Raw genomic sequence first — 10573 nt, 5'->3', positions numbered from 1 at the left:
ACTGGCGGTAGGATTCTGGTGCTTATGGAAGGAACGCAATAGGCGAATCTTTGAGTTTCATGCTTTTCTCCCTAGAGCTCTGATCCAACAAATTGGTAGGCTTTTTATGCTGTGGACGGTGCATGCCAAAGATGCTGAATCCGAACGAATACAGAGAATCAGAAACTCTGTCAAGGGATGCTGGATAGACCATTTAGCAGTAGCAAACATTCAAGCTAGAGGGATTTGAAATGGTCATAGCCATGATCATAGAATAGAATTCTTAGAGCCGGGAACAGGGTCCAAATGCCTTCTTTGGAGGAAGACATGCAGACTCTGCTGTGAAGTCGACTCTGGGAGCTCAAGCTTAAAGGTTGGGCCATAAAGCACCTATAATTTGCTGAAAATCCGATGAGTCTTAACCGGTAATGCTTTGAGATGATCAGATGGGATTGTGAGTCTCTGAATACTCACGTCAGATTCTACCAGAAAACGGAATTGTGAGAACAAGAGGAAGCAAATTCCGGAGTGGGTCAATTACTGCTCTCATTCACAACTACGTCTGTTTAAAATCCGGAACACCAGAAATCTAAAATTAATTTCTGCATCTGTTTTTGAAACCCGCATGAAACTCATCCTCGGAACCTAGAACTTTATCTTATGTAAAAACACATATGTATAAATATGTATAACTAAGTATCTTAATATAATTTACCTTGAGTTAGGCTTCTCTAACTCAGTTACATTAAAAAAAAAAAAAAAGAAAAAAAGAGTCGTCATACGCAGTTCCTAGGAGTGGAGTAGGAAAAGTGAAAAGGTCGTACGGGATAGGAGCTAGCTCCTGTGTGATTAGCCATAAGAAAAACCACTCAATCCGCCCCACTGTTTGCCTCTGTGCAGGAGTGATTTACAATAGAATGAATCTAGGGAAGCCAGCTTCCCATCATGAGGTGGAGGTTTTGTAACGAGTAGTATAGCAGATGGAACTGCGGATGAGAAAACTCCAAAGATGTTACATAAATTTTCCAAAGGAATTCTCACCGCCAGCCAATAATGCGGCCTATCGATGGTAACTCCAATGGGAGAGTTGCACATCAACTTATTTCCGTCGATTGTTATGTTACTTCAGCATTCTCCATTTTGGTACAAACTTCAGCATTCTCCTAGGAAAATTCAAAACTGACCATGGACGTAGTTGCAGTTTTAATGGAACTTTGACACTTGCACTTGGTGATTCTTAAAGATAAGGTGTCACACTGTAGTCTTTAGAGAGTAATACACGGTCGGCCTCTTCCGATATATCATATATGGTAGGTGCAATGGGTGTGGAATAGCAATGGGAGGTAGTCCCAGAGAGGGACCAGGATTCCACGAGGAACCCTAAGAAACAGTTGAGATCGGTGCTACGTAGGGTATACAAGGATCCAGGAGCTAAATCCAAAATCAAACTAATCTAAATCAGTTTCTTAAAAATTGAAATTAAAACCAAACTGACAATATACAAAAACCATTTGAAACGACTTAAAGATTATGGTTTGATTCAATTTATCGAATTGATATTCGATTTTATATATAAAAATATAAAAATGAAAAAATAAAATTTTATATATAAAGATATATGGATCGGATCATATCAATTTTCTGAAAACTCAAGGCGAAACCAAATCGAATTTTTTCAGATCAAGACTTTATCAAACCGAAATCAAATCGATTTTTTTAAAAAAAAAAAGATATCAACCAGATTGAAAAGACCAGTTCAGATTGGATCAACGATTAGGCCAGTTTTCTGCATATCCCTATATGCAGTTCATTCATGGTTGTAGACTTCAACATTACCTTAGTCATGAAATCCAATCATGACTCATATAAACATAATCTACTAGATTACTGATGAGAAATGCAAAACAAAAATTTAAATTATTGAATATGATTTGTAAGGTGTAATGTGTTTATATCCAAAAGTAAAAACTTCATGCTTGTACATCAAACCATCCCCAGTTATTTAGTAAGACCATCTAGTGTTTTAACCCTTGGAAGATTTAGTGCATAGTAACAGAGTCTTCAGAGCATATGATATTTAGTTTAAAAAAGTTTTAAATCTTATAGAATGCATTTAACGGTTTAAGTTTTAATTTAGAAAATATTGTCAAAGAATTTGATAATGAATGTGCAGTCCTCTCTTTACATTTTGTGTCCACGTTTACATGGTCTAAAATCTAAACGGTACCATCAAAGCTTATCTAGGGTGGATCTGAGTCATGCCACGTCATTGACAACATGGACTGCAGCCAAAATTTGCCTGAATCCAACTCTAAACAGTAATGCGCTCGTGAGGAGCTTGTTTATCTAGTTTGACAAATTATGGTAGAAATTGTCACCAAAAAGCCTTGACTAGGTCCTTCCAACCTAAAGATCATCCTCACCGTCACTGACATGCCTTCCCACCAACTAATCATCAGGACTCAAATCTCCATATCATTGTTAGCATTTGGACGTCAGGAAAAAGGATGAGAAGTTACAAGTTCTTCCATGATTATCTAACAGCAATAAACCACTATATCGGAACCGAGAAGTTACAAGTTCTTCCATGATTATCTAACAGCAATAAACCACTATATCGGAACCGAGGCTCTCTTCAGGTGGATCTCAATTTAGATCAGGGAATTCAAAGATGGTTACCAAGGCATGAACTGTGCTTCTCCGGCAGCCAGAACAAATATCCAGCTGCTTAACTACAAGAGTACCGTTGATCAATCTTTAAAACTTATTATTGTCTTTCATGTCACATGTTCCCGGAACATCTATATGCTTTAGCCTATCTGGGTATCGCCCCTAACTTAAAAAGAAATCCAGTGACAGAATTGTGATGTTGTCATACAAGCCTTCTGATATATTGAATTATCTTAGCTTCTTGAATAGAATGAATATTTCAGAAGAATAATTTGTTAGCTTATATTAATGCTTCAGTATTGGTCGAATCATTACCGAACCCAGATGAATCCTTCCATCGGCTGGATATTAGACCCATATGCCCTCTGTTAGCTATACGTAGAACATCAAAGAGGTTTATCAAAACACTGAAATAATCTCAAATGATCTTCTACTTGGTTGCCCAAATTATTATGCATTGTAAGAAAAAAGCAGCAAAATCTTTGATTACCTGGGATGAAGACATTTATAAGCTAAGACAAAACTCAAACTGCCTTGATTGAAGAATTCTTTTATCAACTCTCCACTGATTTCGTATCATTTTACAATCCAGAACAAAAATTCATTAGCAGGATCCAGCCATCCTGGACTGAAACAAATCTCAAGGCATCCGTCGACGGAACCGCATTCCTGAAGGCACTGTTGGGTGACAATGAAATTCTGGTGGTCTTGATGGATGGATCGAGCTCCTTGGATGAAAGTGAGAATCTGCATAAGGATCATTGAGATAATTTCCCGCATTGAAAGACCTTCCAGTCACATTCAGCAGATTGCCTGCATTGTAGATATGGCTGCCAAAGATCCCCTATTCGCTTCAGATGGCACTATGTTATTTCTATCACACAATTCCAGTTGTGTATTATAAAGATCACTGAAGGGTTCCTTTGAGGGATGGGATGCTGTATATGAATTCCATTATCAAAATAACTGACTTGCCTCGGATTTCTAGCTAATGAAGCGAGATTCCTTCCCATGGCAAGCTGCTTTGTCTTTCCATGACCATTAACGGGAGACTTGTCAATAGACATATTCTGTTTCTGTTTCTTGGTAGGATGACACCGCCCTTTCTTTCTTCTTTTCTTAGGAGGTGCTCTAGTTGTGGAGCAATTTTTCTGGCGCTTGGAACCTAATAATCAAAAAAACATTGAATACTTTCTGGACCAAGAACTCAGTTCTAACTTTGAAGACAAACAAAGTCACTCATTTGAAGACAAACATAGTAATTCATTTATCTGATGACAAATATATAGTACAAATTCCTCAAACCACAGCCAACTCCATGTTTTGTTCAGTTCGACTACAATGTTCTCTCATATATGTCCTTACGTGAAGCTAAAAAGTGATAAGCGCAATATTACCAAATATGCAGAGAGGTGCAACATAATCAGCATAAAAGAAATATGCCATCAGTGTAAATGGGCTGGACAGGGATTGGATCCAAGGCACGCACAATCTCAAACCAGATAAGATAATTGGGTTTCAATTCAGTTTCAGGTTTTCCTTACTTAGTTCCATTTGGGTTTGAACTTGTATTCAGATAATTAACAAACGTAAAATAAATTTTCAAAAACATTTTTTTTTGATATTTTTCTCCAAAAAATTTGTTGTAAATGCATAACAGGCTTATAATGGCTGAATTATCAACTTTATTGCTGCAATGGTCACATATGCAATATCAGTTTCCTTTAAATTTATATGGCAGAGGCAGGATCATTTATTTATTTACATGACACCTAAAAATAAACCAGCAACAATTACCTGCTTTTACTAATTCTAGTTTCTAATTATCTTCAATTTAATGGTGCAAATTTAAATCCAAAAGATAGTACTTACTATAAATAACATGATATAGAAGTGCATAGACATGTTTGAGAATATTATCACAAGAGCTGCTTAAGTACACCCCCCCCCCCCCACACACCTTTTTTTGTGTGTGAGAGAGAGAAATCTTAGTTTTTTTTAGATCAATCTATATGTAATAGCTCAGATTTAATCTTCTAATCAGATCCCACTTCCTACCACCAGTATGCATGATAGATACCAGTAGGAGGTACCAGCTCAGAAGTAATTGACCAATAAAACAAAGGGTTATTGCTACAAGCCCGTGTGTCACCCCATGTGAATCGAAAATCACCACTGCCCCCGCCCCACAGGTCTTAGTCTTGATTCCATAACTACTGTGGAAACCCTCTCTCAATCACTAATAAAAGCTCTGATACTTAATAAAAAAATGGAAAAGGGAAAAAAATCATGCAACCTTAGTTCTCTCTCTCTCTCTCTCTCTCTCCCTAGATGGTTGTGTTAACTTGAGTCCCAAAGGAACTTCAAATAAGCAGACATAGATTATTAGATCATGCTGAACCAACACCTCAGACAGGAGAATTTTAAGTGTTAGCTAAACAGACATCGAGTGTTTTGATGCTTCCACTGTCACCATGCCTCCTAGGTCACATAACAATCGCATCTTGCAGATTCCAGTTTCCAAATGGGTTATTATTATTATGGGGATATGGACATGGCAATACCAAATATCATTCAATTCTAGGAGTGATTCTTTTTTTCAAAAATAGCTCATTGGCATTTAAACAATATTTCCAGCAGAACAGATTACCCAAGTGAATTTATAGCGATTCTCAAGATAGGACATACCTTTTGTTTGCAGACATAGCCTTTACAATTGCTCTAGCATGCCTTGCTGCTGCTCCTCTTCTGTGCTTCTCTGCGAGAACCTTTGACCTCTCTGCTTCATTGCCCAACGCTAAAATAGAGAAAATGTAACAAGACTGTTTAATATGACACATGCATTGCATGACAATTCAAGAGGTGCAAATTGCAGGTCCACCTGAATGTTCATGTGAATGAAAGCTAGGGAATTACATACTATAGACCTGATGACTAATTTCAGATCAATAGGGACGTAAGTTTTCAAGGGGTTCTTTTTACCATCAATTATGTATTCTTAGTGGCATTTCACAAACAGATTTGCAAGTTGGGATCCTCCTGATTATCGGACTGAGGTTCAGATTAAAAATATACCATATTCAAACATGAATGTCTGGAAATTGACACACATTTCAAGATGAAGGTGGAACCATATTCTTTCATCACTCATCAATTTTTTTTCTTTTTTCTAAAAGAAGTCCTTTTAATGCAAAAGATGGAAAGGTGGGTATGTGAAGAGAGGCCACAAAAATGCTTTCTTGTTTTCACATGAGTTCCGAAAATGGATGGTTTACATACCAGCTTGGGTGAAATTTGGGTTTAGATAGTTAGATATAGATGATTATACTAGATATGTTGGTCTGTCTAACAACTAAATTTTCTCACCTGGCGGAAAGTTTTCAGTCTGTAGAGGTTAACGTCCCTTAACAAGCAAAGGAAATAAGGGTGGCAGTGCCTTCCACACCTTTGCTCCACAACACTTCAACCTTCTCAATCACAGAAACAATGTTACATGATAACATACTAGTTTAAAGGTATATTCCAATCACGATATGTGATCTTACAGTAAAAGTATGTTGCTGTTTGGCTGCACCATAACTTTCCTTTACAACACTTCCAGCAATTGTCTCGGCTTCCTATAATACTTGCACCTCTTGTAACTTTGTCAAACCTATTTCAAAATTTGAAGTCATCTTAGTAGAAAGTTTATACAGTTGATATGGAAATTCCTAAAGGAAGAGTGTATCTTGAGAGAAATAGGAATCAAAAACCACACACTTCTCATAGACCCTCTGCTTGAACCAAAATGACATCACCTTTGCAGACATCACCTGCGAGGAAATAAAGTTCCTTTAATCTGATCTCTGACTGACGAATTGTGTGTACTCAAAACCATGGGTGGCTAATTATTTTTACCTGTACAGTTGAAAACAAGGATGACCTTGGATACAATTTTTCCCCATTTCCATCTTTTATCCTGAAAAATACACAATAAGCTTGCTAATGTAATCTGAAAACATTAAGGGAGAACCTTTATCAACCCATTTCGATCACTGACATAGTAATCAATGTTAATGTACAGTCTTTCGACCAATGGCCATTTTGCATCACATGTTACATGGTAATGACACTGAAAGTAAAGCAATAGCTGGTGCATACATACAGTTAAAATAGCATGATAACTAGCATTTTAATATGGAATTAAGATGCGAGAGAAGCTTTTCTGTGGATGAAAAATTATTTATGTATAAAGGAGGTTTTTCTAAAGTATCATTCATAATTTAAAGCAAGTATGAGTGATATTGGATAGATTAACTCAGCAGCCCCGACCATTACCAAACACATCAAGGGACATTCCTTGTAGCATTCAAGAGGTGACATCAGTTCAAGTGGACATATTACAGAAGTGATGAGAGAAACATATTGAATGTAAGTCAGCTACATTAACAACATTTTTCAAATTTTGCAATGAAGACTGTATGAGAGAAAATTTGCTACTACTCAATCAGTAATAACACTTTGAACTGGATTAATTAGTTAGTATTTAGTTATCAATTATTTAAAAATAGGTAAACGGGTACTTTCTCAACTTTATCTAAAAACTTGAAACCACCAAATCCGTATATTATAAATCTGATTCACAGGAAATACAAGATTATTCTTCATGAAACAGTAAAATATATTCTTCTGTAAACATGTGACAAGAAAATCAACTGCACAGTTTCTGACTAGCAGTTAATGTAAATAACATGAGTACCAGTTCTTCACCAAAATACAAACATCAATTTTGGAGCTAAGCAAGAAGAACTCTTAAACTTCTGGAAATGTAGTCATATTCTACAAGCAGCATCAGTGACTGACCTCCAGTGCTCCAGAATTCTTTCAATACATGTAGCTTTAGTCCCACTTAATCTAAGCCCATGCTTCCTCAAGTAAGCTTTGCACTCTTCCAGCTTAAGTATATCTAGACTTTTATTTCCTGCAAAACATCGAAATATCACAAAACATTCTACATGGCTTGACAAATTGAACATGAATTTCTTATTTACTTCTCTAAACACTTCCAAAACAATATAATTTGTACATCTTAAGGACTAGATGTGCACAACAGCACTTTGTCATGATACATATAAAATTGTTTGAACAACTGGATGTATGACAATAAAATGAAATTCACTTATTCCAGCAAACCAACACTTAAAATAATAGATGAAGTGATGCATGCATCATCCTCATCTGGAGTGTAAAATAGAAAAATAGTAGCCAATGGTTTTACAATTAAGAACACTGCTCCTATTTAGACAAGAAGAAAAGAGTACAGCCTTCAAAAAGATATAGCTACAAAATTGCTTCAAAGCAAGGACTAAGGTATCTTACCATCCTAGTATATATCGCATGGTCATAAGTCTCCATGTATCACACATACTGGTCCCTGCCATTGTGTGTCAGTCAAAAATGCACTAACATGAACCAATTTTCTTCATTATGAATCTTGGCACAAGACTGGGAACATGAGTAGAATGGCATGACACTTAATAGTAAGAGAAAGTAATCAGAAAAGGAGAGAAGAATAAAGAGGAACAGGAAAAGGCGGACAGAAGTGAGAGAGTAAGGAGAGAAAGTATGAGATCCCAGGAAATATGAGATTACCTTCCAGAATGGTATGTATTCCTTCCATGAAAACCTTGTTAACTATGAGATCACATGCATAGTTGTCCATGACACTGAAATCTCTCTCTTGGAGAGAGTGTCTCTAAGCTATAATCGTTTTGAAGAATGGTTTAAGAGGTTAAGTCAAATGTCAATGCCATCAAGTAGTACCCAAAAATACATCTCAATTTCCGATTCCATCAAAAAGCAGCTTCAGTTCCCTACCCCCATAGGAGCCCAAAAGACAAAATTCTAAAAATCCTTCTTATGTATTAGTAAACTTATGATAACTAAGTTCACCTATTACCATTCAACTAAACTAAGTTCACCTATTACCATTCAACTAACTAACAGTCACGTTTAGCTTAGTATCCAGAGTATTGTCATTTAACTCCATCCCTGTCTTCTTCCTCCATGTATCCTAAATCATAAGAATCGTGCGTCATGAACGGTAGGATGGTAAAAGAATCATTCTTCAGCATCCATTTACGTATTCACCAAACTAGGAGACCTGTTGTCCGGATATAAAAGGACGAAAAGAGTTCTCCAACAAAAAAATAAATAAATAAAGGAAGAAAAGACTGTTCAAAAGTGACCGCCCAAATCCAGATTAACCCCTACCATAAAAGAACTCAACCTTGCAAACATTATGCAACAGCAAAATAACAACAAAAAGATTTCTATATACAATAGAATTCGCGTGTGTACAAGAGAGAGAGAGAGAGAGATAGAGAGTAAAGAATATACTCCGGAGGAGATCGATGACTTTGTTGCAGAGTTCTTCGTCCGTAGGCTTTCCATCCATCGCATCGTCATCTTCTTCTTCCTCCTCCTCCTCTTCTTCTTCGTCATCATAATCAGCGTCGTCACCGTCTTCTTCCTCTTCCGTGGATCCGCCCACGTCCTCACTGTCGATGCAAGACCAGAATCAAATTCAGAGAAGGAAACCAACATTCCTTCTCCAAAACTTTGAGCGTACTCCTAGAAGCCTAACAAACGAAGAGAAAATTCGAGATAACCTCAAGGATTCTTCTTCTCCTTCTTCAGATTCTTCATCCTCTTCTTCTTCCTCGGAATCATCTTCTTGTGCTTCGGATTCTTCTTCGGAAGAGGAGGAGGAGATGGAGATGATCGCGCGCTTCCCCTTCTTCGAAATCGGCATCCTTGTCAAAGAATGCGGAAGGATTTCAAGGAGGAGCCGAGCGAAGGAAAGGCCGAAAAGGGAAAATGGGGCGGAGGATCGGGAAAACCCAACCAACAAGAAGGGGACGAGGACGATGAGCGACCGGATGTCATTCTTTATTTAACCCTACTCTGAAAAAGGGGAAGAAAGAGGATTGGTGAAGGTGGGACCTCGGAAACAGAGGCAAATTCTTTGTCACCGTGGGGCGCACCACTGCGTCCAATTGACCGACGTGATCATTATTTTTTCAATATATATTTAATATTTATAAATTATTTTAATTTAAAATTTTATATAATAAAAATATTTTTATTTTTTAATAAAATTACAAAATTTTTTTTATCTATATTATAGTATTCTACGATCAGAAAATCATAAATTTTATCCACGCGATGTCATAATATAATACAGAATATTATAATATACATAGGATGTCATAATTTTTTTTAAAAAAAATAAAAATATTTTCATCATTCAAAATTTTCAAATGAAAAAATAAAATTATAATATTAAATATGTATAAAAAATAATTAGATAAAAATATTTTTTTTCATGATATCATAAATCATATTATGATATTTTGGATCATAATATATTTATTTTTTTTAAAAATAAAAATATTTTTATCATATAAAAATTTTAAATAAAAAAATTGATATATATATATTAAATATATATTAAAAAATAATAACAGTTTAGATTAATCGAATAAAATAATGTACCCCTCATTAAATTTTTTACGTTGCTCATGATGCACAAAAAATTTTTCTGAAACAAAATAGGAAAATGCAGCTCCCCCTCACAAGCGGGCCGAGCTTGTTACCTATCCCAAAACATGGCCAACGGTGGGCCAGCCCCATGTCATATCTTGTCCAGCATATAGGTAAAAGATTTTGAATAAATCTGATATTACAAACATAATTACATTAGAGGGAGGGCAGGGTTCCTTTAATTTATCATAAAAATTGTTTAAGACTTATTTGGTTGATGAAAAATAGAGGGGGATATAGATACTTTCTAAAAAGTGAAGAGAAGATTTTTTATTTGATTAAAATTTTAAGAGAAAAAAAATTAAAAAAAAAAATTTCATAAAAAACCACTTTCCACGTT

The 10573-nt window shown here is 35.9% G+C and overlaps 1 pseudogene; it reads right to left on the bottom strand.

The window, feature by feature from the left end:
• Positions 1 to 3162: 3162 nt before the first annotated feature.
• On the bottom strand, positions 3163 to 9594 carry LOC140859470 (uncharacterized; annotated as a pseudogene).
• Positions 9595 to 10573: the final 979 nt, after the last annotated feature.

The sequence above is a fragment of the Elaeis guineensis genome, chromosome 7 (genome assembly GCF_000442705.2).
Source record: "Elaeis guineensis isolate ETL-2024a chromosome 7, EG11, whole genome shotgun sequence".
Classification (NCBI taxonomy): Eukaryota; Viridiplantae; Streptophyta; class Magnoliopsida; order Arecales; family Arecaceae; genus Elaeis; species Elaeis guineensis.
The sequence above is the reverse complement of the archived record's forward strand: the minus strand, read 5'-3'. Positions and strand labels throughout refer to the sequence as shown.